At 35.6% G+C, this 21,211-nt stretch overlaps 1 protein-coding gene across 3 annotated transcripts in view; it reads left to right on the top strand.

Moving 5' to 3' along the window:
• Positions 1 to 21,211, top strand: part of STPG2 (sperm tail PG-rich repeat containing 2) — a 672,078-nt gene that overhangs the window by 288,574 nt on the left and 362,293 nt on the right. For all 3 annotated transcript variants that reach the window (XM_063705437.1, XM_063705439.1, XM_063705438.1), the window contains one exon: positions 5,185 to 5,344. The gene's annotated coding sequence lies outside the window, so the exon portion shown is untranslated. The remainder of the gene's footprint in view (positions 1 to 5,184; positions 5,345 to 21,211) is intronic.

Raw genomic sequence — 21,211 nt, 5'->3', positions numbered from 1 at the left:
TCTTTCCAGTCCAGACCTCTATCCTTTTGCCTGCTTCAGTATTCAATAAATACTTCATAGTAAAGAATCAGTGATGATGAGTTCAGGCTCCTCTGAGTTTAGGCTGAGGTTCAGGTTCAGAAGTTCAGGCTGCCTTCTCTCAGCCTTTATTCTCTCATAGTCATGCTATACTATGTGACTTTCAAAAGCCCCACAAATTCTTTCTTTTTCTCTTAGAATAATCTGTGACAATACCAGTCTTTAGCCCTTGCCCAGACTTAGTAAATGGCTATGCAAATGGAACACAGCTTGTAATCTCAATTTACATAGGAAGGTCTCTTCTACTTTTTGGAATTTAACATAAAAATCCTCCTATTATTACCAATCTCTGTTATCTTTCAAACAATAATTTTAAAATTTTACTATTTCTGAAATTTAATGCAGAGGTTTATCAAAATGTACTGTTTATCAGTAATAGTTTATCAAGACTTACTCATTGGTGTAGCTATTTTGATTCCAGATAAAATATGTTAAAACAAAAAGCAATTTAGAAGTAAACAGTCATGGTCAGTCAATAGTTTTAAAATGTTTAATTAACCAGAATAATATGATAATTTAGATTTGTATGCACAGCTCCACATATATGCAAAGCAAATATTGACATAAATAACTTTAAGGAGAAAAAGACAAATTCAAATGTAAAGATAAACCTATTCTATTTATTTAGATAGATCTATTCTATCTTAAGAGATCAAGTAGAATAAACCACCTTATAATGTTACTTACTAAGAAAAAATGAGAAATGGCTTAAATGAAAAATTTCAGAAATGAAAATAAGGACATCTCTACAGATTCTGAAAGCAAAAGGCAAACAGTTTGCATTATTAACAAATTTGAAATTTGAAAACTTAGGTGAAATGGACAACAAATCTCATTAAAGAAAAAAAATCCAGAGTTGCTATCTTATCTTAAAATGTCCACTTTTCAAAAAAAACTTATTAGATATGTAAATATCAGCTATTAATTTTTTTCAAAGAATTAATGGAACTTATGATTAAATAATTAAAGAAAAACATGCTAGCAGTGAGCCAATAGAGAATCTTAATAGATAATAGAAGCAAGCAAAGAAACAAAATAACAAAAATAATTCTAGAGTTGTAAAGTACAAAAACATAAATAAAAAATTTACTAACTTGACTCAGGAGATTTGAGAGGGCAGAAGACATAATTAATTAACTGAAAGATAGATCAATAGAAATCATTGAATATGAGAAACACAGAACAGGATTGAACAATACGAGTAGTTTGAGATCTGTGGGTCAATGTCAAGTATTTTAGCATATGGATAATAAAAGACCCAGAAGGAGAGGTGAGAAAGAAAGGAGCAGAAAAAATATTTGAAGATATAATTGCTGAAAACTCTCCAAATGTAATAAAAAAACACTAATCTATGAATCCAGGAAGTTCAGTGAACTCCAAGGTGAATACATTTAAGGAGAATTCACACTTAGACACATTATAGTCAAACTAGTGAAAGAGAACAAAGGTGACATCTTGAAAGCAACAAGAAAAAGGAAACTTATATAGTGGAAACAGTATCACTAATTGTAGGCTTCTCATCAGAATCAGTGGAGGTCAGAAATTAGTGAAAAGACATGCAAAAGGCTGAGAGTAAAAAATTTCAAGCAAAAAAATCTATATTTAGTAAAACTATTATTCAAAAATGAATATGAAATAAAAATATTTCCAGATCTTTTACCATTGCATGGTAAAGGAAAATTTTTTTCTGAGACTAAAACTTGAGGTCAATCTTTATTTGCAATATGCTACAACATGGGAGACAATTTAAGGTTTGAATGCTCCATTCCTTTCTGTGGCTGAGGGGTTTACTTGTTGCTGTTTTGTAACCAAAGTTTTTGAAGATCAGAACCTACATGCAGTTTCACATGTCTGAGATCAGAGAGTATATGAAATTTCATATGTCAAAATAGCAGGGAGCCTTGAATGAAATTGAAAAATTCTGAATTTGTATGAAATTAGGAGGTTTCATGCCTCCTGAAACCTCTTGATTCTGGAAAAATTCTGAATTTGTATGAAATCAGGAGGTTTCATACCTCCTGAAACCTCACAATTTCATACAAATTCACAGTTTTTCCAATTTCATTCAGTTGGAAATTCTGAATCCTTTTCATACAAATTCTGAATTTTGTGTGAAATCAGACCAAGAAATGTTGATCTCTTGGTCTCTGGGGTTACAGGTCAGTCAGGCTTGAGTTTTAATTGAGTTATTGCATGGGTATTGAGCAAGTAGAATTTTATAGAGACTTTGACTTGACAGAAATGAATAAAATCACAAAGTATGTGAAATGGTTTTGCCAAAATACAAACAGGCTGACCCACCTTCCTTTGAAGTAGGTTGAAACCAGTGAATTCTTTTTAAACTTCCTGGAACACTGTCTTTATGTGATTCTCAACAACTTAACTACTTTTGATTTGTTTGTAGCTTAAAATACTAGGGACTTCCCTTTTGATATCCCATTAGCATCTCTCTTCAGGCAAGGGAGATATCACTGAGGGGTTCGTAAGTCCTATACCTAATAAAGATAATAATGCCAATGACAATGATGATAGCAATGAAAGCCAACACTGCTACTCCTTATGTGTCAGAAAACATTTTAAGAATTTTATGCACATTAATCATACGAATTCTATGCTTCTTTATGTTATTTTAGGGTAGGGCTTTGGTTTTCCAGATGAGGAAGTCAGGACACTAAGCCTATGACCAGGATTCATGTTCTAGCTAAAAAATGAGACCAGGAAGATGAGAGCCAGACATTTTTAGCTTTTGTGTTGGGACCCAGATTCTCTGCTGTATAATGTGGAATTTCCCAAATGCAAGAACAGGATTTAAATATTGGCATGAGAAAAAAGTCATGCAAGAAGCCAAAAAGAGAAAAAAAAAACCACCAAAAAACCATGAGAAATGTCTATTATATCCATTCTTCATGTCCCTTCTTTATTTTCTATGATGTATAAAGAATCGCCAACAAATTTGATGATCTCATCTACAAATACTATTTTTCCCTGACAATGGTATTCAGCTCGTTTAGGGTACTATACAGTATATAGGTGTTGTTTAAATTATTGTTATTAGACAGAGTTTCAGATTTGTCCTATTAATCATCAGCTTAGGATATTTACTTGAAATGTTAATCTCTTGGTCAGATAAAATTAGAATTTAAGATGAGTAGGAAGAGGAGGGAACATCAGTAAAGTAGACAAGAAGGGAATAAGTTTCAGAGAAGAATAAATATGCATAGCAACAGGTGGTCATGAACAAAGGTAGTATACATTGGACTGGTAAGAGAGGCAGTGAATCTACTGGAATTTAAGGAACTAGTTTGACAAACTTTTCCAGGTGTGAACAAACTATTGTTGAAGAACACTGATCACTGATGCAGTTTCTTGTCTTTGCTTCAAGTTATTAAAAAAAATAGTTTCTGTGTGGCAGTAGCCAAACTTATCAATTATATCCAGTCTAGGCACTGGAAGAAGAAATAGATGGTGACACCACGTAGGGTGTTACAGGAAATGGGAACAATAATGTCTTCTGATAAGAAAACTAAAGTGTATAGTAGGCACAATCAAGATCTTCGCAAAGCTTTCCTATTTACACTAGGCATATTGTATGCACAGGATCTCTTTGTGTTTTTATAATCTCTTCCAGTTTCTTTTCACATACCATAGAGGCAGCCCCAAAAGATACACAAATAATCCATGGAAATATTGCCTCTGTTGCTTATTTTCAGCCTAGCCTTACTGTATATACTCTTGATGCAGACAAAAAGAAAATGGCGTCCAGCATTTCTTAGATGACTTACCTATCATGACATTTCATGTTTAACATGGGACTCAAACCAGAAGTGGGATTTTCATGTAAGAATCCCCTCCCCTAGTCATGATCTTACCATATTTTGTGATTCTTTGGAAGTGGAAGATAATGTTGTTAGCATATGCTTGAGGGTGATAATATGGATATAAGGAACAAGAAAAAATGTGTTTTCTAAAATATGGCTCCTAGAGGGACTTCAAAAGTATGCTTTCTCAGTATCCAAATTTGTTTGACTTATTTGAAACTTTAAAATACTTCCCTGTTAGCTCAAACCCTGATTGGTCAGGCTTTGTTTTTGCATTGAAATTAGCTTTTCTAGAATAGTAAGATTCACTTAACCCTTTTATAGAAACAGGTACCAAGCTAAGTACTTTACTCATTTTAACTAATTTAATCATCAGAATAATATTATAAAATAAGTACTATCATTTTTCTCACTTTTCACATGCAAAAACTCAGGAACACAGAGGGTAAGTGGCTTGCTTAAGGTCACATAGCTAGTAAGCAGCAGATATTTGGAACCTAGGAAGTCTAGTGCCAGAGTCCACTTGCTTAGCCATAACACTTTCCTGCCTACTGGGAAATCATTAACGCTTAAAAAGTTTTTGTCTTTATACATAATCTAGGTGAATAGATTTCAAAGGAATATGTTATAATTTGAGGAAAATGAGTTTAAAAAAGTTTTCACTGAGATAGTTAGCTAATTATTTAAGGCATTACTTGTCCAGCAAATATATGGCACTTATATTTCATTTAGTTTAGAATTAATTATTATTATATTTATTAATATCCATGTGGGTTCATGTTGATTAAAAATGTTGCTATGACTGCAGTTCATATAAAGAACCATAAATGATGAAAGAGGAAGCCTTCTAACTTAATTGTAATCTATTAAAGATGAAATAAGCAGTCTCATTTTGTAGAATAAGTAAAACAATGTTCACTTACAACAATAAAGCAGGAATAGTTCTGCTGCTTAGGAAAACAGGTAATCATTGCTCTCATTCTTGTAAGCAATTTGATTTTCAGGATTAAATTGAATATATTTGATCTATATCATGAAAGCTATTTTTTAAAGAATATGATCCTAAAGTTCATACTTGTGTTTATTTTACTTTAATTTTGGCAAGTAAATTTACATTTTTATTAGGCAGGCTAGATTTAAGAATTCCTTTTTAAGTTTCTATTTTTAATGTTTAATAAAAGTATTAGGATTTTTCTACTCATTGCTTACTGTAACCGTCCATCTGATATTTTCTTGGATATTTTCTGTATAAGATATATTTACGCTCATCTATTAAATTTTTTTTCAGGTTATTCCAGCGCCAGGCAGCTATGATGTTCACAAGTCATATGAGATGTCCCAAGTTAAGCATAAATATATGCCACCTCGTAGTTTAGTGGCTAAAAGAAAACATGCCTCTTTTCTTAGTGCAACTCCTCGGTGCCTAGAAAAAGTGACTGATGGGCCAGGTAAGTCTAGAAGTCCTTATAAAGCTATAAGGAAAAAAATTCTAAGGTTTCCATATTAAAATATCTAGAATCATTGATAGGTTCTTGGAGACTGAAAAGTTAAGCAAAATAATGTATAACAAAACCATTTTTCTCATCAGTGCTGTAACAAAATAACATTGAACTAAACAACATTATTTGAGGACCTGCTGTGTTGTACATCATTTTGCTTAAAGTTGCAGTTTCCGAGAACCCATCCATGATGTTATGTGAGGACTTACTGTGATTGTAAACAACATTTGCATTTACCCTGACTCTCTTAAGTGTGTAGGTCAAAAACCAAAAAGGAAAATACTTATTCAGTAAAAGATTTAAGTTATTTTTTTCAAACGTAAGAAGATTTTGGGGGAGGGTGGGTTATGTCTCTTAATTTTACCAAAGACAATTTTACGAGTTTTACTAAAGCTAATAAAGTCATTCAGCATTCTATTAGGGAAAAAAACAGAACTCATAACATGCTAAAGTTGTTAGAGGAGAAAGGCACTTTACCCTGATTTGGAAAATCAGTCATATAGAAGATATACATCACGGCAGTTGTACAGAATTATTTTTATTTTTTTTCAAATATAAAGAAAGAAGCTATATTAAAAAGATAAACATTTATTTGAGCATTTACAATTCCAAAAATAATTTTAATTTTTAAAATTTGGATGGTCTTAGTTATCAGTAACAGCATTCTTGTTCTAAAGCAGTAACACTTGCTGGAAATGAAGATAAGTCAGTTATTATGCTATTTTACACAGGAAAACTAGATAGAGAACAGGAACAATCGTTTTCAACAATAAATTACAGGTGTATTCCCACTAAACAACCATACCATTGTAATGAATTTTTATGAGAATATGGAGAAAAAAATGAAACAGAATGAAGAAACTCTTTTTTCCAAAGTTTTTGATGAAAAACTAAAACAGGAGAATATAACTTATCCAGCAAATAATACTTGGACAGCCCGAGATCCAGAGGTTTGCTTTGTTTCTCATTGCCTTTTAAGAATCAGGCATATTGCCAGCTTATAGATCCATTTTAAGTTGAAATTTCACTTTTTATTTTCTTTTTCTTCTCTTGAGTTATTACACCATGTTGATTTTGTGAGGTTTTAGCTTTGCTGTGAAGTAGGATTCAAACTCCTGTAGTGTGTCCCTGATTACACTCAACTGTGGCCACCCAGGGAAATAAGTTCTTTGAAGTTTCAGCACCATCACCATCATCAAGCACAATCAATTAAATAAGAAATAATATTAATCTCAGGGTCTTATGAAGTAAATTATGTTGAGTATCATATTTCCTGATATTTTTTGTCTGTCTTCCTTTACTCTCCTCTGCATAAAAATTCTTACCGATGGAATGCAAAATAAGAGTTTCAGTTAAGTGCCAGGATTGACACTATGACTTTTCATTGCTTCAGTATTTAGCATAGGGCAAGTAAATTAGCTAATTGTTTCATTAGTTTCGGTTTTTCACAGTTGAGATATTTGCCACCTACTTGCCTCATGAGAATACAAAAGATTAATGAGAAATATATTTCAGAGTCATTTTCAGAACCTTTGAAGCTCCTTTGAAGTATAAGATCTTATAATATGAAACATGTTTCTTCCTAATGTTAAGCCAACACTAACTTCTAAAATAATTTGAGAGGTAAGGGAAATGTCTTCATTTGGAAGACAGTTATTATTTGGAAGTCAAAGACATAGTGACTGTCAAAGTCACTGTACAACTGCAGAGTAGACAGCTTGTGAAATGAAAAGAGTTTATCATGTTGGTTAATACCAGTAATTCATGAAGTTTGCTATCGTGCATCTTAAAGTGGTCCGTACTTCAAAGGGATAATAACAGAAACCCCACGTGCCTCTATTATCAACACATTAGAAAAAGCCATATGGACCTCTGAAGCTATTATCTGATACCATGATATATGAAATTTTGTATCTTCTGACACGTAGATATTGTAGTAATTATGGAATTATCCTTTTAAATTTAATCTGCTACCTTAAGGTATACCATCCAAAATATTGCTCTAAAATAGATTTAGTAGGTGCCCAGGGCCAATTCAATTAATATCATGCCGTATTCTGGTAATTGAAGATTAACTTTCCTTTGTCTAGACTCTGTTACATTGATCTAATCAAGGACAAGATTTAAGTGCGATATTATCAAGTCTCTAAATAGATTCCTAATTTTTAAATAGAGTTTTAATTTGTTTTTTTTGATCAATATAACCAAAAAATTGTCTATTCTTTTTAATATTAATATATACATATTAATATTGTTTTTGCTTTAAAATGAAAATAGCCCGTTTCTGTTTGTAATTTACACCCTAACTTTTGCTAGGGACAACTAATACATGACATCATTTGATTTTTAAAACGTCATTGTATAATCAAAAGATTCAGTGATAATAATTCTATTTGTTACATGGTGTGGGGAATGTTTATCTTATGAATGATGGCCTTTCATATCGTAATGTTCTTAGTAACAAAATAAGAAAAGAAGTTTCTTTACCCTATTATTTCTCTTTTAAACATTGGTAATTTTGTTTTGCTTTAATAGCAATGGAAAGACCTTTTTTGGTTGGATGCAAAATTTCTTATACATCAGATAAAATTATTTAGTATTGTTATATGTATATATGTGTGTACACATACATAAAACTATAACATTGTCTGACTTAATCTGGAGAACATGATATGCATATTTGTTACTTGGATCATGACATTACTAGAAAGAATGCTGTGCCTCATTGAACTTAAAAAACACACATTGTTTTCTTTCTATCTATATAGAGAATTATTGGAAAATTAAAATTGATTACTGGATATCTTACATTTGTAGGTAAAAGTGTTAAGAACTGAGGTTGATGCATACGTGAATAATTGTAATCTCATGGGATTTATGGAACTTATAAGACATTCAATAACTCATGTTATAGCCATGTATTTATTTCAAATTATTTTACATCTTTATTTAGAAATATGAAAATGGTTTTATTTATAAGTAAAGTTTTTTGGAATATACTTAAGAGGGATAAAACTCATTTTCATTAGTCTAAATTAAAGAAGGAAATAGTACATCTAGACTCAGTATATTGTATACCCTTTAGTGTTGTGTGACTAATAAAACACATTAGAATTGTCTAATGAAGAAATAATTAAATGAGGCATATCACATTATAAAGCAGTCTTTTCTTATTACACCAAGTTTTAATTCATGGATATGTAATTGATTTTGTGATTGATCCAACTCCGGTAAGTGAAATTGTTAAGTGGAAAAGTATTTAAGCATCACTTTATCTCTCACATTGACCTGTTTTTAGTCATGGGTTGGGGGCAGGGGTATGCTCAACAAATTTAAAAAGAAAATAGATGTAAACATTGTTGAGAGTGTGGAAAATTGAGGACCCTCATACATTGTGTTGAAAGTATACATTTATATCAGTGTTTCTTAAGGGCAGGTTGGCAAAATGTTTCAAGCATTCATGCCATTTGACCCTAGAATTCTGCTTCTAAGATCATCCTAAGGCTATTATTGATACCAAAACTTAAACATCAAGGACTTCATTAAAAAAGTAATAAAAAGTCCAAAATGTCCTAAATGGAAATTAAAGTGGAGTTTAGTTAATTTTGATATATCAGCTGACTAGAGTCCTATGAAAATATTAGAAATGTTATATGGTTTTTTTAAACATGGGAAGATCTTGGTAACAAGATAGGATTAATCTTTTCAATCAGTTAACAAATATGTATTGAGACTATCTTATGTATTAAGCACTCTTCCAGGGACTCACAAGTCCCTGGACTCACAAGTAAATATTCTTGTTTCATAGAGCTTAATATTAATTTTAATTAATAATATAATTTATTAACTAAATATTAATTTATTGTTATTAATTATCAGTTATTAATTAAATATTGTTAATATTAATTATTAATTAATGAATAATATATGCTGTGATACAGTAAATATTCTTGTTTATAGAGCTTCATTTCAAGTATAAGACATTTAATAAATGAAGAGGTATATTGACAGATTAATAGAGGAAGAAGGAAAATCAAGCATTTTTAAATTCCATGGGGACAAACAAGAGGTAAAAGGATTGAGAGTTTAGAGTGGATAGTGAATCAGTTCCAAATAATGTTAACGGGGAAGGCTTCACTGAGAAATTAATAAAGGCATACCTTGGCAATATGGCTTGGTTTGGTTACATACCACTGCAGTAAAACTAAGATTGCAACAAAGCGAGTCACATGAGTTTTTTTGATTTCCCAGTACATAAAAAATATGTTTAGACTATACTATAGTCTATTAAGTGTGCGATAGCATTATGTCTGAATAAAACAACGTAAATGGCTTAATTAAAAATACTGAATTGCTAAAAAAAACTGCTAACAATCATTTGAGCTTTCAGCGAGTCTTCTTTTTCTCCTGGAGGGTCTTGCTTTGATGTTGGTGGCTGCTGAATAGTCAGAATTTTGGTTACTAAAGGTTGGGGTGGCTCTGGAAATTTCTTAAAATAAGACAACAATGAAATTAGCCACATTGATTGACCCTTCCTTTCATGAGATTTCTCTGTGGCATCTGATGTGGCTCGATAGCACTTGACCCACAATAGAACTTCTTTAAAAATGGGGTTAATCCTCCCTAACCCTACAACTGTTTTATCATCTAAGTTTATCTAATATTTGAAATCCCTTGTTATTTCAGCAGTGTTCACAGCATCTTCACCAGGAGTAAATCCCATTTCAAGAAACCACTTTCTTTGCTCATCCACAAGAATCAACTCCTCATCCTTTCAAGTTTAATCATGAAATTTTAGCAATTCAGACATCTTCAGGCCCCACTTCTAATTCTAGTTATTTTGCTGTTTCCGCCATACATGCAGTTATTTCCTCTTCTGAAATCTTGAACCCCTCAATACATGAGGAATGGAATCAACCTTTTTCAAACTTCTGTTTGTGTTCATCTTTTGACATCTTCCCATGAATCATGAATGTTCTAATGATATCTATAATGGTATAGCCTTTCCAGAAGGTTTTAAATTTACTTTGCCCAGATCCCAGAGGAGTCACTCTGTATGGTGGCCATAGCCTTACAAAATGTATTTTTAAACTAAGACTTGAAAGTTGAAATTAGTCTTTGATCCATGGGCTTCAGAATGGGTGTTGTATTAGCAGGCATGAAAATAACACTAATTTCCTTGTGCATCTCCATCAGAGCTCTTGAGTGACAGGTGCCTTATCAACAAGTAGTAACATTTTTATTTTGTAAGTGAAAGCAAGTTTATTAAGAAAATAAAGGAATAAAGAATGGCTACTCCATAGACAGAGCAGCCCTAGGGGCTGTTGGTTGTCCATTTTTACAGTTATTTCTTGATTGTATACTAAACAAGGGGTGGATTATTCATGCGTTTTCTGGCATTTCTTAGAACTGAGAATTCCTTCCATTTTTAGACCATATAGGATAACTTTATGACATTGCCATGGCATTTGTAAGCTGTCGTGACACTGTTGGGAGTGTATCAGTGAGGATGACCAAAGGTCACTCTTGTCACCATCTTGGTTTTGGTGGGATTTAGCTGGCTTCTTTACTGCATGCTGTTTTATCAGCAAGGTCTTTATGACCTGTATCTTGTGTCAACCTCCTATCTAATCCTGTGAATTAGAATGAGCAACTTAACTGGGAATGCAGCCCAGCATGTCTCAGCCTTATTTTACCCAACCACTACTTAAGATGGAGGCACTCTGATTCAAATGCGTCTGACATTTTCCCCCTCCCTTTTATAAGAGAACCCTTAATCCTAAGGGTTTGAGAGGGATGAAGATCCATCTTCTGTAACTTCAGGGTGAACAGGGGCGATAATATTGCTGCCTAACTATTGGGTCTCTTGCATTCAGGGTAGAGAGGAGCTCAGTCAGAAAGTGTAGGTATGGTCAGGGCAATACATAACTCTTCAGTACCAACAAAAGGTGAGATCCATCCCTCTTGTTTCTTCTGAGCAGCAGCCAGAGATCACTGGTTGAACACAGGAATAAGCAGGGTTAGTCTAAGTTGTACAAAAAGCTCGAAAACAACTGATGAGACTAGCATCTAATAACCATGTGTACCATATTTCTTGAAACATATTTTTTTCTCTCTGCAGTCTCCCATTTTTAATAAAGACAAATCATAGTACGACCAATTTGCTTTATTATATTTGGCCTGATTATCTGTATAAAGTGCAGCAAGAATAATAATAATTTTTTATGATACTTTAAGTTCTGGGGTACATGTGCAGAGTGTGCAGGTTTGTTACATAGGTATACATGTGCCCTGTTGGTTTGCAGCATCAATCACCCCTTCATCTACATTAGGTATTTCTCCTAGTGCTATCCCTCCCCTAGCGCCCCACCCTATGACAGGCCCTGGTGTGTGATGTTCTCCTGCCTGTGTCCATGTGTTCTCATTGTTCACCTCCTACTTATGAGTGAGAACATGTGGTGTTTGGTTTTCAGTTCGTGTGTTAGTTTGCTGAGAATGATGGTTTCCAGCTTCATCCATGTCCCTGCAAAGGATGTTAACTCATTCTTTTTTATGGCTGCATAGTATCCCATGGTGTATATGTGCCACATTTTCTTTACCCAGTCTGTCATTGATGGGCATTTGGGCTGGTTCCAAGTCTTTGCTATTGTGAAGAGTGCCACAATACACATACGTGTGCATGTGTCTTTATAGTAGAATGATTTATAATCCTTTGGGTATATACCCAGTAATGGGATTGCTGGGTCAAATGGTATTTCTGGTTCTAGATACTTGAGTAATCGCCACACTGTCTTCCACAGTGGTTGAACTAATTTACACTCCCAACAGTGTAAAAGCATTCCTATTTCTCCACATCCTCTCCAACATCTGTTTTTTTCCTGACTTTTTAATCATCACCATTCTAACTGCTGTGAGATGGTATCTCATTGTGGTTTTGATTTGCATTTCTCTAATGACCAGTGATGATGAGCTTTTTTGTTTTTCATATGTTTGTTGGCTGCATAAATGTCTTCTTTTGAGAAGTGCCTGTTTATATCCTTCACCCACTTTTTGATGGGGTTATTTTTTTTCTTGTAAATTTGTTTAAGTTATTTGTAGATTCTGGATATTAGCCCTTTGTCAGATGGATAGATTGCAAAATTATTCTCCCATTCTGTAGGTTGCCTGTTCACTCTGATGATAGTTTCTTTTGCTGTGCAGAAGCTCTTTAGTTTAATTAGATCCCATTTGTCAATTCTGGCTTTTGTTGCCATTGCTTTTGGTGTTTTAATCATAAAGTCTTTCCCCATGCCTATGTCCTGAATGATACTGCCTAGGTTTTCTTCTGGGGTTTTTATGGTTTTAAGTCTTATGTTTAAGTGTTTAATTCACCTTGAGTTAATTTTTGTATAAGGTATAGGGAAGATATCCAGTTTCGGTTTTCTCCATATGGCTAGCCAGTTTTCCCAACACCATTTATTAAATAGGGAATCTTTCCCCATGCTTTTGTCAGGTTTATCAAAGATCTGATGGTTGTAGATGTGTGGTGTTATTTCTGAGGCCTCTGTTCTGTTCCATTGGTCTATACATCTGTTTTGGTACCAGTACCATGCTGTTTTTGTTACTGTAGCCTTGTAGTATAGTTTGAAGTCAGGTAGCCTGATGCCTCCAGCTTTTTTTTCTTTTTGCTTAGGATTGTCTTGGCAATGCCGGCTCCTTTTTGGTTCCATATGAAATTTAAAGTAGTTTTTTCCAATACTGAGAAGAAAGTCAATGGTAGCTTAATGGGGATAGCATGGAATCTATAAATTACTTTGGGCAGTATGGTCATTTTCACGATACTGATTCTTCCTATCCATGAGCATGGAATGTATTTCCATTTATTTGTGTCCTCTCTTATTTCCTTGAGCAGTGGTTTGTAGTACTCCTTGAAGAAGTCCTTCACATTTCTTGTCAGTTGTATTCCTAGGTATTTTATTCTCTTTGTGGCAATTATGAATAGGAGTTCACTCATGATTTGGCTCTGTTTGTCTGTTATTGGTATATAGGAATGCTTATGATTTTTGCACATTGATTTTGTATCCTGAGACTTTGCTGAAGTTGCTTATCAGCTTAAGGAGATTTTGGGCTGAGACGATGGGGTTTTCTAAATAATCATGCCATCTGCAAACAGAGACAATTTGACTTTCTCTTTTCCTATTTGAATACCCTTTATATCTTTCTCTTGACTGATTGCCCTGGCCAGAACTTCCAATACTATGTTGAATAGGAGTGGTAAGAGAGGGCATCCTTGCCTTATGTCAGTTTTCAAAGGGAATGCTTCCAGTTTTTGCCCATTCAGCATGATACTGGCTGTGGGTTGGTCATAAAGAGCTCTTATAATTTTGAGATGCGTTCCATCAATACCTAGTTTATGGAGAGTGTTTAGCATGAAGGGTGTTGTCAAAGGCCTTTTCTGCATCTATTGAGCTAATTATGTGCTTTTTTTTGTCATTGGCTCTGTTTATGTGATGGATTACATTTATTGATTTGCATATGTTGAACTGGCCTTGCATCCCAGGGATGAAGCCAACTTGATCATGGTGGATAAGCTTTTTGATGTGCTTCTGGATTTGGTTTACCAGTATTTTATTGAGGATTTTTGCATCAATGTTTATCAGGGATATTGGCCTGAAATTTTCTGTTTTTGTTGTGTCTCTACCATGTTTTGGTATCAGGATGATTCTGGCCTCATTAAATGAGTTAGGGAGGATTCCCTCTTTTCTATTGTTTGCAATAGTTTCAGAAGGAATGGTACCAGCTCCTCTTTGTACCTCTGGTAGAATTTGGCTGTGAATTCATCTGGTCCTGGATATTTTTTGGTTGGTAGGCTATTAATTGCTGCCTCAATTTCAGAACTTGTTATTGGTCTATTCAGGGATTCAACTTCTTCCTGGTTTAGACTTGGAAAGGTGTATGTGGCCAGGAAATTATCCATTTCTTCTAGATTTTCTAGTTTATTTCTGTAGAGGCATTTATAGTATTCTCTGATGGTAGTTTGTATTTCTGTGGGATCAGTGGTGATATCCCCTTTATCATTTTTTATTGTGTGTATTTGATCCTTCTCTCTTTTCTTCTTTATTAGTCTGGTTAGTGGTCTATCTATTTTGTTGATCTTTTCAAAAAAGCAGCTCCTGGATTCATTGATTTTTTGAAAGGTTTTTTTGTGTCTCTATCTCCTTCATTTCTGCTCTGATCTTAGTTATTTCTTGTCTTCTGCTAGCTCTTGAATGTGTTTGCTCTTGCTTCTCTAGTTCTTTTAATTGTGATGTTAGGGTGTCAATTTTAGATCTTTCCTACTTTCTCTTGTGGCCATTTAGTACTATAAATTTTTCTCTACACACTGCTTTAAATATGTCCCAGAGATTCTGCTATGTTGTGTTTTTGTTCTCATTGGTTTCCAAGAACATCTTTATTTCTGCCTTCATTTTGTTATTTACCCAGTATTCATTCAGGAGCAGATTGTTCAGTTTCCATGTAGTTGTGCGGTTTTGAGTTAGTTTTTAATCCTGAGTTCTAGTTTGATTGCACTGTGGTCTGAGAGACTGTTTGCTATGATTTCCATTGTTTTGCATTTGCTGAAGAGTGTTTTACTTCCAATTATGTGGTCAATTTTAGAATAAGTCAGATGAGATGCTGAGAAGAATGTATATTCTGTTGATTTGGGGTGGACAGTTCTGTAGATGTCTTTTAGGTCCACTTGGTCCAGAGCTGAATTCAAGTCCTGAATATCCTTGTTAATTTTCTGTGTCATTTATCTGTGTAATATTGACAGTGGGGTGTTAAAGTCTCCCACTATTATTGTGTGGGAGTCTAAGTCTCTTTGTAGGTCTCTAAGAATTTGCTTTAGGAATCTGGGTGCTCCTGTATTGGGTGCATATATATTTAGGATAATTAGCTCTTCTTGTTGCATTGATCCCTTTACCATTATGTAATACCCTCTTTGTCTCTTTTGATCTTTGTTGTTTAAAGTCTGTTTTATCAGAGACTAGGATTGCAACCTCTGCTCGTTTTTGCTTTCAATTTGCTTGGTAAATCTTCCTCCATCCCTTGATTTTGAGCCTACGTGTGTCTTTGCACGTGAGATGGGTCTCCTGAATACAACACACCAGTGGGTCTTGACTCTTTATCCATTTTGCCAGTCTGTGTGTTTTAATTGGGGCATTTAGCCTGTTTAAATTTAAGGTTAATATTGTTATGTGTGAACTTGATCCTGTCATTATGATGCTAGGTGCTTATTTTGCCCCTTAGTTGGTGCAGTTTCTTCATAGAGTTGATGGACTTTACAATTTGGTATGTTTTTGCAGTGGCTGGTACTGATTGTTCCTTTCCATGTTTAATGCTTCCTTCAGGAGCTCTTATAAGGCAGGCTTGGTGGTAACAAAATCTCTCAGCATTTGATTGTCTTTAATGGATTTTATTTCTCTTTTGCTTATGAAACTTAGTTTGGCTGGATATGAAATTCTGTGTTGAAAATACTTTTCCTTAAGAATGTTGAATATTGGTCCTCACTCTCTTCTTGCTTGTAGGGTTTCTGCAGAGAGATCTGCTGTTAGTCTGATGGGCTTCCCTTTGTGGATAATGCGACTTTTCCCTCTGGCTGCCCTTAACATTTTTTCCTTCATGTGAACCTTGGTGAATCTGAGGATTATGTGTCTTGGGGTTTCTCTTCTTGAGGAGTATCTTTGTGGTGTTCTCTGTATTTCCTGAATTTGAGTGTTGGCCTGTCTTGCTATGTTGGGGAAGTTATCCTGGATAATATCCTGAAGAGTGTTTTCCAACTTGGTTCTATTCTCCCCATCACTTTCAGGTACACCTAACAAACGTAGATTTGTTCTTTTTACACAGTTCCATATTTCTTGGAGGCTTTGTTCATTCATTTTCACTTTTTTCTCTCATTTTCTCTTCTCACTTAATTTCATTAAGTTGATCTTCAATCTCTGATATCCTTTCTTCCACTTGATCGATTTGGCTATTGATACTTGTATATACTTCACGAAATTCTCCTGCTGTGTTTTTCAGCTCCATCAGGTCATTTATGTTCTTCTCTAAACTGGTTATTCTAGTTAGCAATTCGTCTCACCTTCTTGCAAGGTTTTTAGCTTCCTCGCATTGGGTTAGAACATGCTCCTTTAGCTCAGAGGAGTTTGTTATTACCCACCTTCTGAAGTCTACTTCCGTCAATTCATCAAACTCATTCTCCATCCAGTTTTGTTACCTTTCTGATGAGGAGTTGTGATCCTTTGGAGTAGAAGAGATGTTCTGGTTTTTGGAATTTTCAGCGTTTTTACGCTGGTTTCTCCCCATCTTTGTGAATTTATCTCTTTGATGTTGGTGACTTTTGGATGGTGTCTCTGAGTAGATGTCCTTTTTGTTGATGTTGATGCTGTCCCTTTCTGTTTGTTAGTTTTCTTTGTAACCGGCCACTCTGCTGCAGGTCTGCTGGAGTTTTCTGGAGTTCTACTCCAGACCCTGTTTGCCTGGGTATCACCAATGGAGATGGCAGAACAGCAAAGATATTGCTGCCTGTTCCTTCCTCTGGAGGCTTCGTCCCAGAGGGGCACCCACCGGATGCCAGCCAGAGCTTTCCTGTATGCGGTGTCTGTCGACCCCTACTCGGAGATGTCTCCCAGTCAGGATACACAGGGGTCAGGCACCCAGTTGAGGAGGCAGTCTGACCCTTGGCAGAGACTCAAACGCTGTGCTTGGAGATCTGCTGCTCTCAGAGCCATCAGGCAGTGATGTTTAAGTCTGCTGAAGCTGTGCCCATAGCCACCCCTTCCTCCCAGCTGCTCTGTCCCAGGGAGATGAGGGTTTTATCTATAATCCCCTAAGCAGGGCAGCTGCCTTTTTTTCTGTTCAGAGAGGAGGAATCTAGAGAGGCAGTCTGGCCACAGCAGCCTTGCTTAGCTGTGGTGGGCTCCGCCCAGTTCGAACTTCGTTTATACTGTGAGGATAAAACTGCCTACTCAAGCCTCAGCAGTGGTGGATGCCCCTCCCGCGATCAAGCTCGAGCATCCCAGGTCAACCTCAGACTGCTGTGCTGGCAGCAAAAATTTCAGGCTAGTGGATCTTGGCTTGCTGGGCTCTGTGGGGGTGAGACCCACTGAGCCAGACCACTTGGCTCCCTGGCTTCAGCCGCCTTTCCAGGGGAGTGAATGGTTTTGTCTTGCTGGAATTCCAGTTGCCATTGGGATATGGAAAAAAAAAAAATCTCCCACAGCTAGCTTGATGTCTGCCCAACCAGCTGCCCAGTTTTGTGCTTGAAACCCTGGGCCCTGATGGCATAGGCACTGGAGGGAATCTCCTGGTCTGCGGGTTGCGAAGGTCTTAGAAAAAGTGCAGTGTCTGGGCTAGAGTGCACCATTCCTCACAGCACAGTCCCTCATGGCTTCCCTTGAGTTCAGGAGAGAATTCCTCAATCCCTTGCACTTCCTGGGTGAGGCGATGCCCCAGCCTGCTTTGGCTCACAATCCGTGGGCTGCACCCACTGTCCACCCAGTCCCAATGAGATGAACTGGGTACTCAGTTGGAAATGCAGAAATCACCCACCTTCTGCATCAGTCTCACTGGGAGCTGCAGACCAGGGCTGTTCCTATTTGGCCATCTTGCCATCAAATCCAAGAATGATTATTTTATAGAGGCTTTTTAAATTGGCTTTGATGGAACTTTGTTCCATAAAAGGAATATCAGATAAAATTTTTCTTTTTTTTAAAGCCAAGTCTGGTCATGGGTTTGTACCCTTAAATACCTATAAGTTAGGTAAATTCCTCTCCTCTTGAGGTCCCAGGATAACTTGGGGCTCCCGGGCCTGTCAGAAAGTGACATTCTTTACTTACCACAGGTTAGCAACTCTGGATAGAGATTGTATGGGCAAGGTATGAGGCCATTTTTCTTAAGGGTCTTTTATTGGCTTTATAAGTCAAGTTTGATTCCTTAAAGGAAAGTGTGCCATTCCAGTCAAAGCCTTGGTAAAATAACCAGTTTCTCCAATTATGTCCTGTTACAAAAGAGAAAATATTCTTATTGCACTTATGCAAATAACTATATTGCCATAAGTTAAGAATACCCACAGCTTGTTTTCCAATTTTGGAGAAATCAGGTAGAGAGAAACAAATATGCCTCAAATTTGGTTCACAGGAGTATACTTTACTTGATTGTTAAAAGCTGTCTAGGCCGGGTGCAGTGGCTCATGCCTGTAATCCCAGCACTTTGGCAGGCCCAGGTGAGTGGATCACGAGGTCAGGAGATTGAGACCATCCTGGCTAACACGGTGAAGCCCCGTCTCTACTAAAAATACAAAAAATTATCCGGGCATGGTGGTGGGCGCCTGTAGTCCCAGCTACTCAGGAGGCTGAGGCAGGAGAATGGCGTGAACCTGGGATGAGGAGCTTGCAGTGAGCCGAGATCATGCCACTGCACTCCAGCCTGGGTGACAGAGCAAGACTCCATCTCAAAAAAAAAAAAAAAAAAAAAAAAAGCCGTCTATAGCTCAAAAGTTTCCTTAACTATGAAAAACAAAACAAAGGATCAGCAACATTTTAAGCAAAAAGTCAAAAAGATTACTTTAGACTTCTATCTTAATTTAGTCCATGCAGTTTAACCCCTGTTTGATGTTCAGGAACATTTCAGCTGTGCCTGAGATTCCTCTAAGTTTTTTCCTCTATTTTACTGTTATAATCTCCAGTGTTATCAGAAACCTGCATTCAGGATCACCTGTCAAATTCCTATAGCTGATTTTAAAACCTCCTTTTGAAGGGGACTAAAACAAGACAACAATTGTCTGTGAATGACAAAATGTCTTAGGGCAACCATAGTCAAAAACATGATTGACAAAGACATTTGGTTACCTCTGTGGCATACAATGATTTTATGTAACAATTACAATTATTACTGATAATATACACTGTGTCTTATCAGAATTATAGGAGTTTCCCATTATTTTGGAATACATACCAATAACATATTTATACAAATACAGCCCAAAGAAAGCCAAACACCATTTAATATTTGACAACAGTTCCTGTATCATTTTTATACCAAATAATACAAATTTCACTTTTGTGTTAGTGCATTATTGATGTCAAATTCAATTCTTAATAAAACCTTGTTGACAAATATATTCAATCTTAATCAGTTTGACCATAAGATAAGGTTCTTATAAACCTTTTATATCCTTTTACAATTTTTTTAAAGAGCAGATCAGTGCTGTAAGTAACACACTTGTTGTGCTTTTATTTCTATGTTCAATTTATGGAAGAACTGAATAATACCCCTTTAACTTTAGCCAATATGTTTGCACACAGAATCTCTTTTACAATTAATTTTTTATAAACCTTCCACAACTTGTTCAAACCTTTATATATATTTTTCTATCTCACATAAAACAATCCTTTAACCCTCTAAACTTAGGCAAGAAATTCACATTCCCATGTCTTCTTATAATATTTTACCAAAAGTATATTCTACTTTCCTGATAGGCCTTGCATGTAGAACTGTTTTCTTAGTAGTCTCAACTACATGTTACACTGTTAACTCTTAGCAACTTTTTCTTTTGGTGAAAAACCTGGTTAATAAGTGATTGTAATTATGTACCAGGTGTGGAGCCTATGACATCAGACAGAAGTATAGATAAAAGCTGACTCTTCCCCGCATAGCTAGGGGGCAAGGCTCTCCACATGACCCCAGGCCTTATCTATTATAGAATCTGATGCTCCAAACTAAGTAAACTGAATAATTTAGAAAAGTCAAAGAATCAGTTTATGACCCTAAAGCATTTAGCAAACTAATATGTCACCTGCCTAATTTAGACCAAATGTCTAAATTTTGAAGACTTTTATTTTACCAATAATCTTTAAAACTTTATTTATTTACCAAAGATAAGTTACATGAAGTAAAAGGCATTACACTTTTTATTTTTCTGATAACATACTTGATTTAAGCTCTTATTAATTTTAAACCAGTGAATCAAAGCTCTTTTATATTTCACATACACAATATATATAAATACCCAGACAGACAAAAGATTCAGTAGTTGTAAGATTTTTCATTTACCAGTTTCTTAATTGGATTACTGGCTTTAGAGTGGAGCCCTTGGAGGAACAGGGCCAGGAGAGCATACAGTTTCTAGGGCCTAATAAGCAGGCACAGTTGGGAGGTAAAACAGATTTCTAGAATTTAAGGGTCCCATTTTTATACCAGATCTTGGATCCCCCAAAACAGGGAATCAACCCATCTCCCACAGGAGTCTTATCTCTCAGTAGGGGTGGGGTGGGGACATTTCCATAACTTCTAGGTGTCGAAGAGCATGCTTTTCTGATCAAATGTGCAGAGCTTAGTATTTCCCCATAACTGCCATTAGCTATCCCCAAAAGTAAATTTCCTACCTAGTTATTACACACCAAAGCTCTCTCATAATGTGAAGTAACTTGTGAACTAATTTCTGACACCCCCAAAAGTTAAAGTTGTCAGATAATGCAATGCAAATCAGAACAGAGCCTTAGACTTTGGGCTCTTATCCACTTCTAATTTCTTGGATTTCATGAGGAAAAAAGAAGTTTTTCCTAAAATGGGGTCTGTGGTGCCTCTTCTGTTTTTTTTTACCAAGGAGTCTCAGGCTGTTAGATCTTGAATATCCACTTTCAATTAAGCTGACTTTTAAACATAGCACTCTTAAAAAAAAACTTTTAAATTTCTTATTACCTGATTTTAGCCAGGCCAAACAGCCAATATTTCTGGCATTTGAACCTTACTAAAGGTAACCTCCGATATGCTCAGAGAAAGGACAATTCAACATGG

This window comes from Gorilla gorilla, chromosome 3, assembly GCF_029281585.2.
Source record: "Gorilla gorilla gorilla isolate KB3781 chromosome 3, NHGRI_mGorGor1-v2.1_pri, whole genome shotgun sequence".
NCBI lineage: Eukaryota > Metazoa > Chordata > Mammalia > Primates > Hominidae > Gorilla > Gorilla gorilla.
This window is presented reverse-complemented; position numbering and strand designations above follow the sequence as displayed.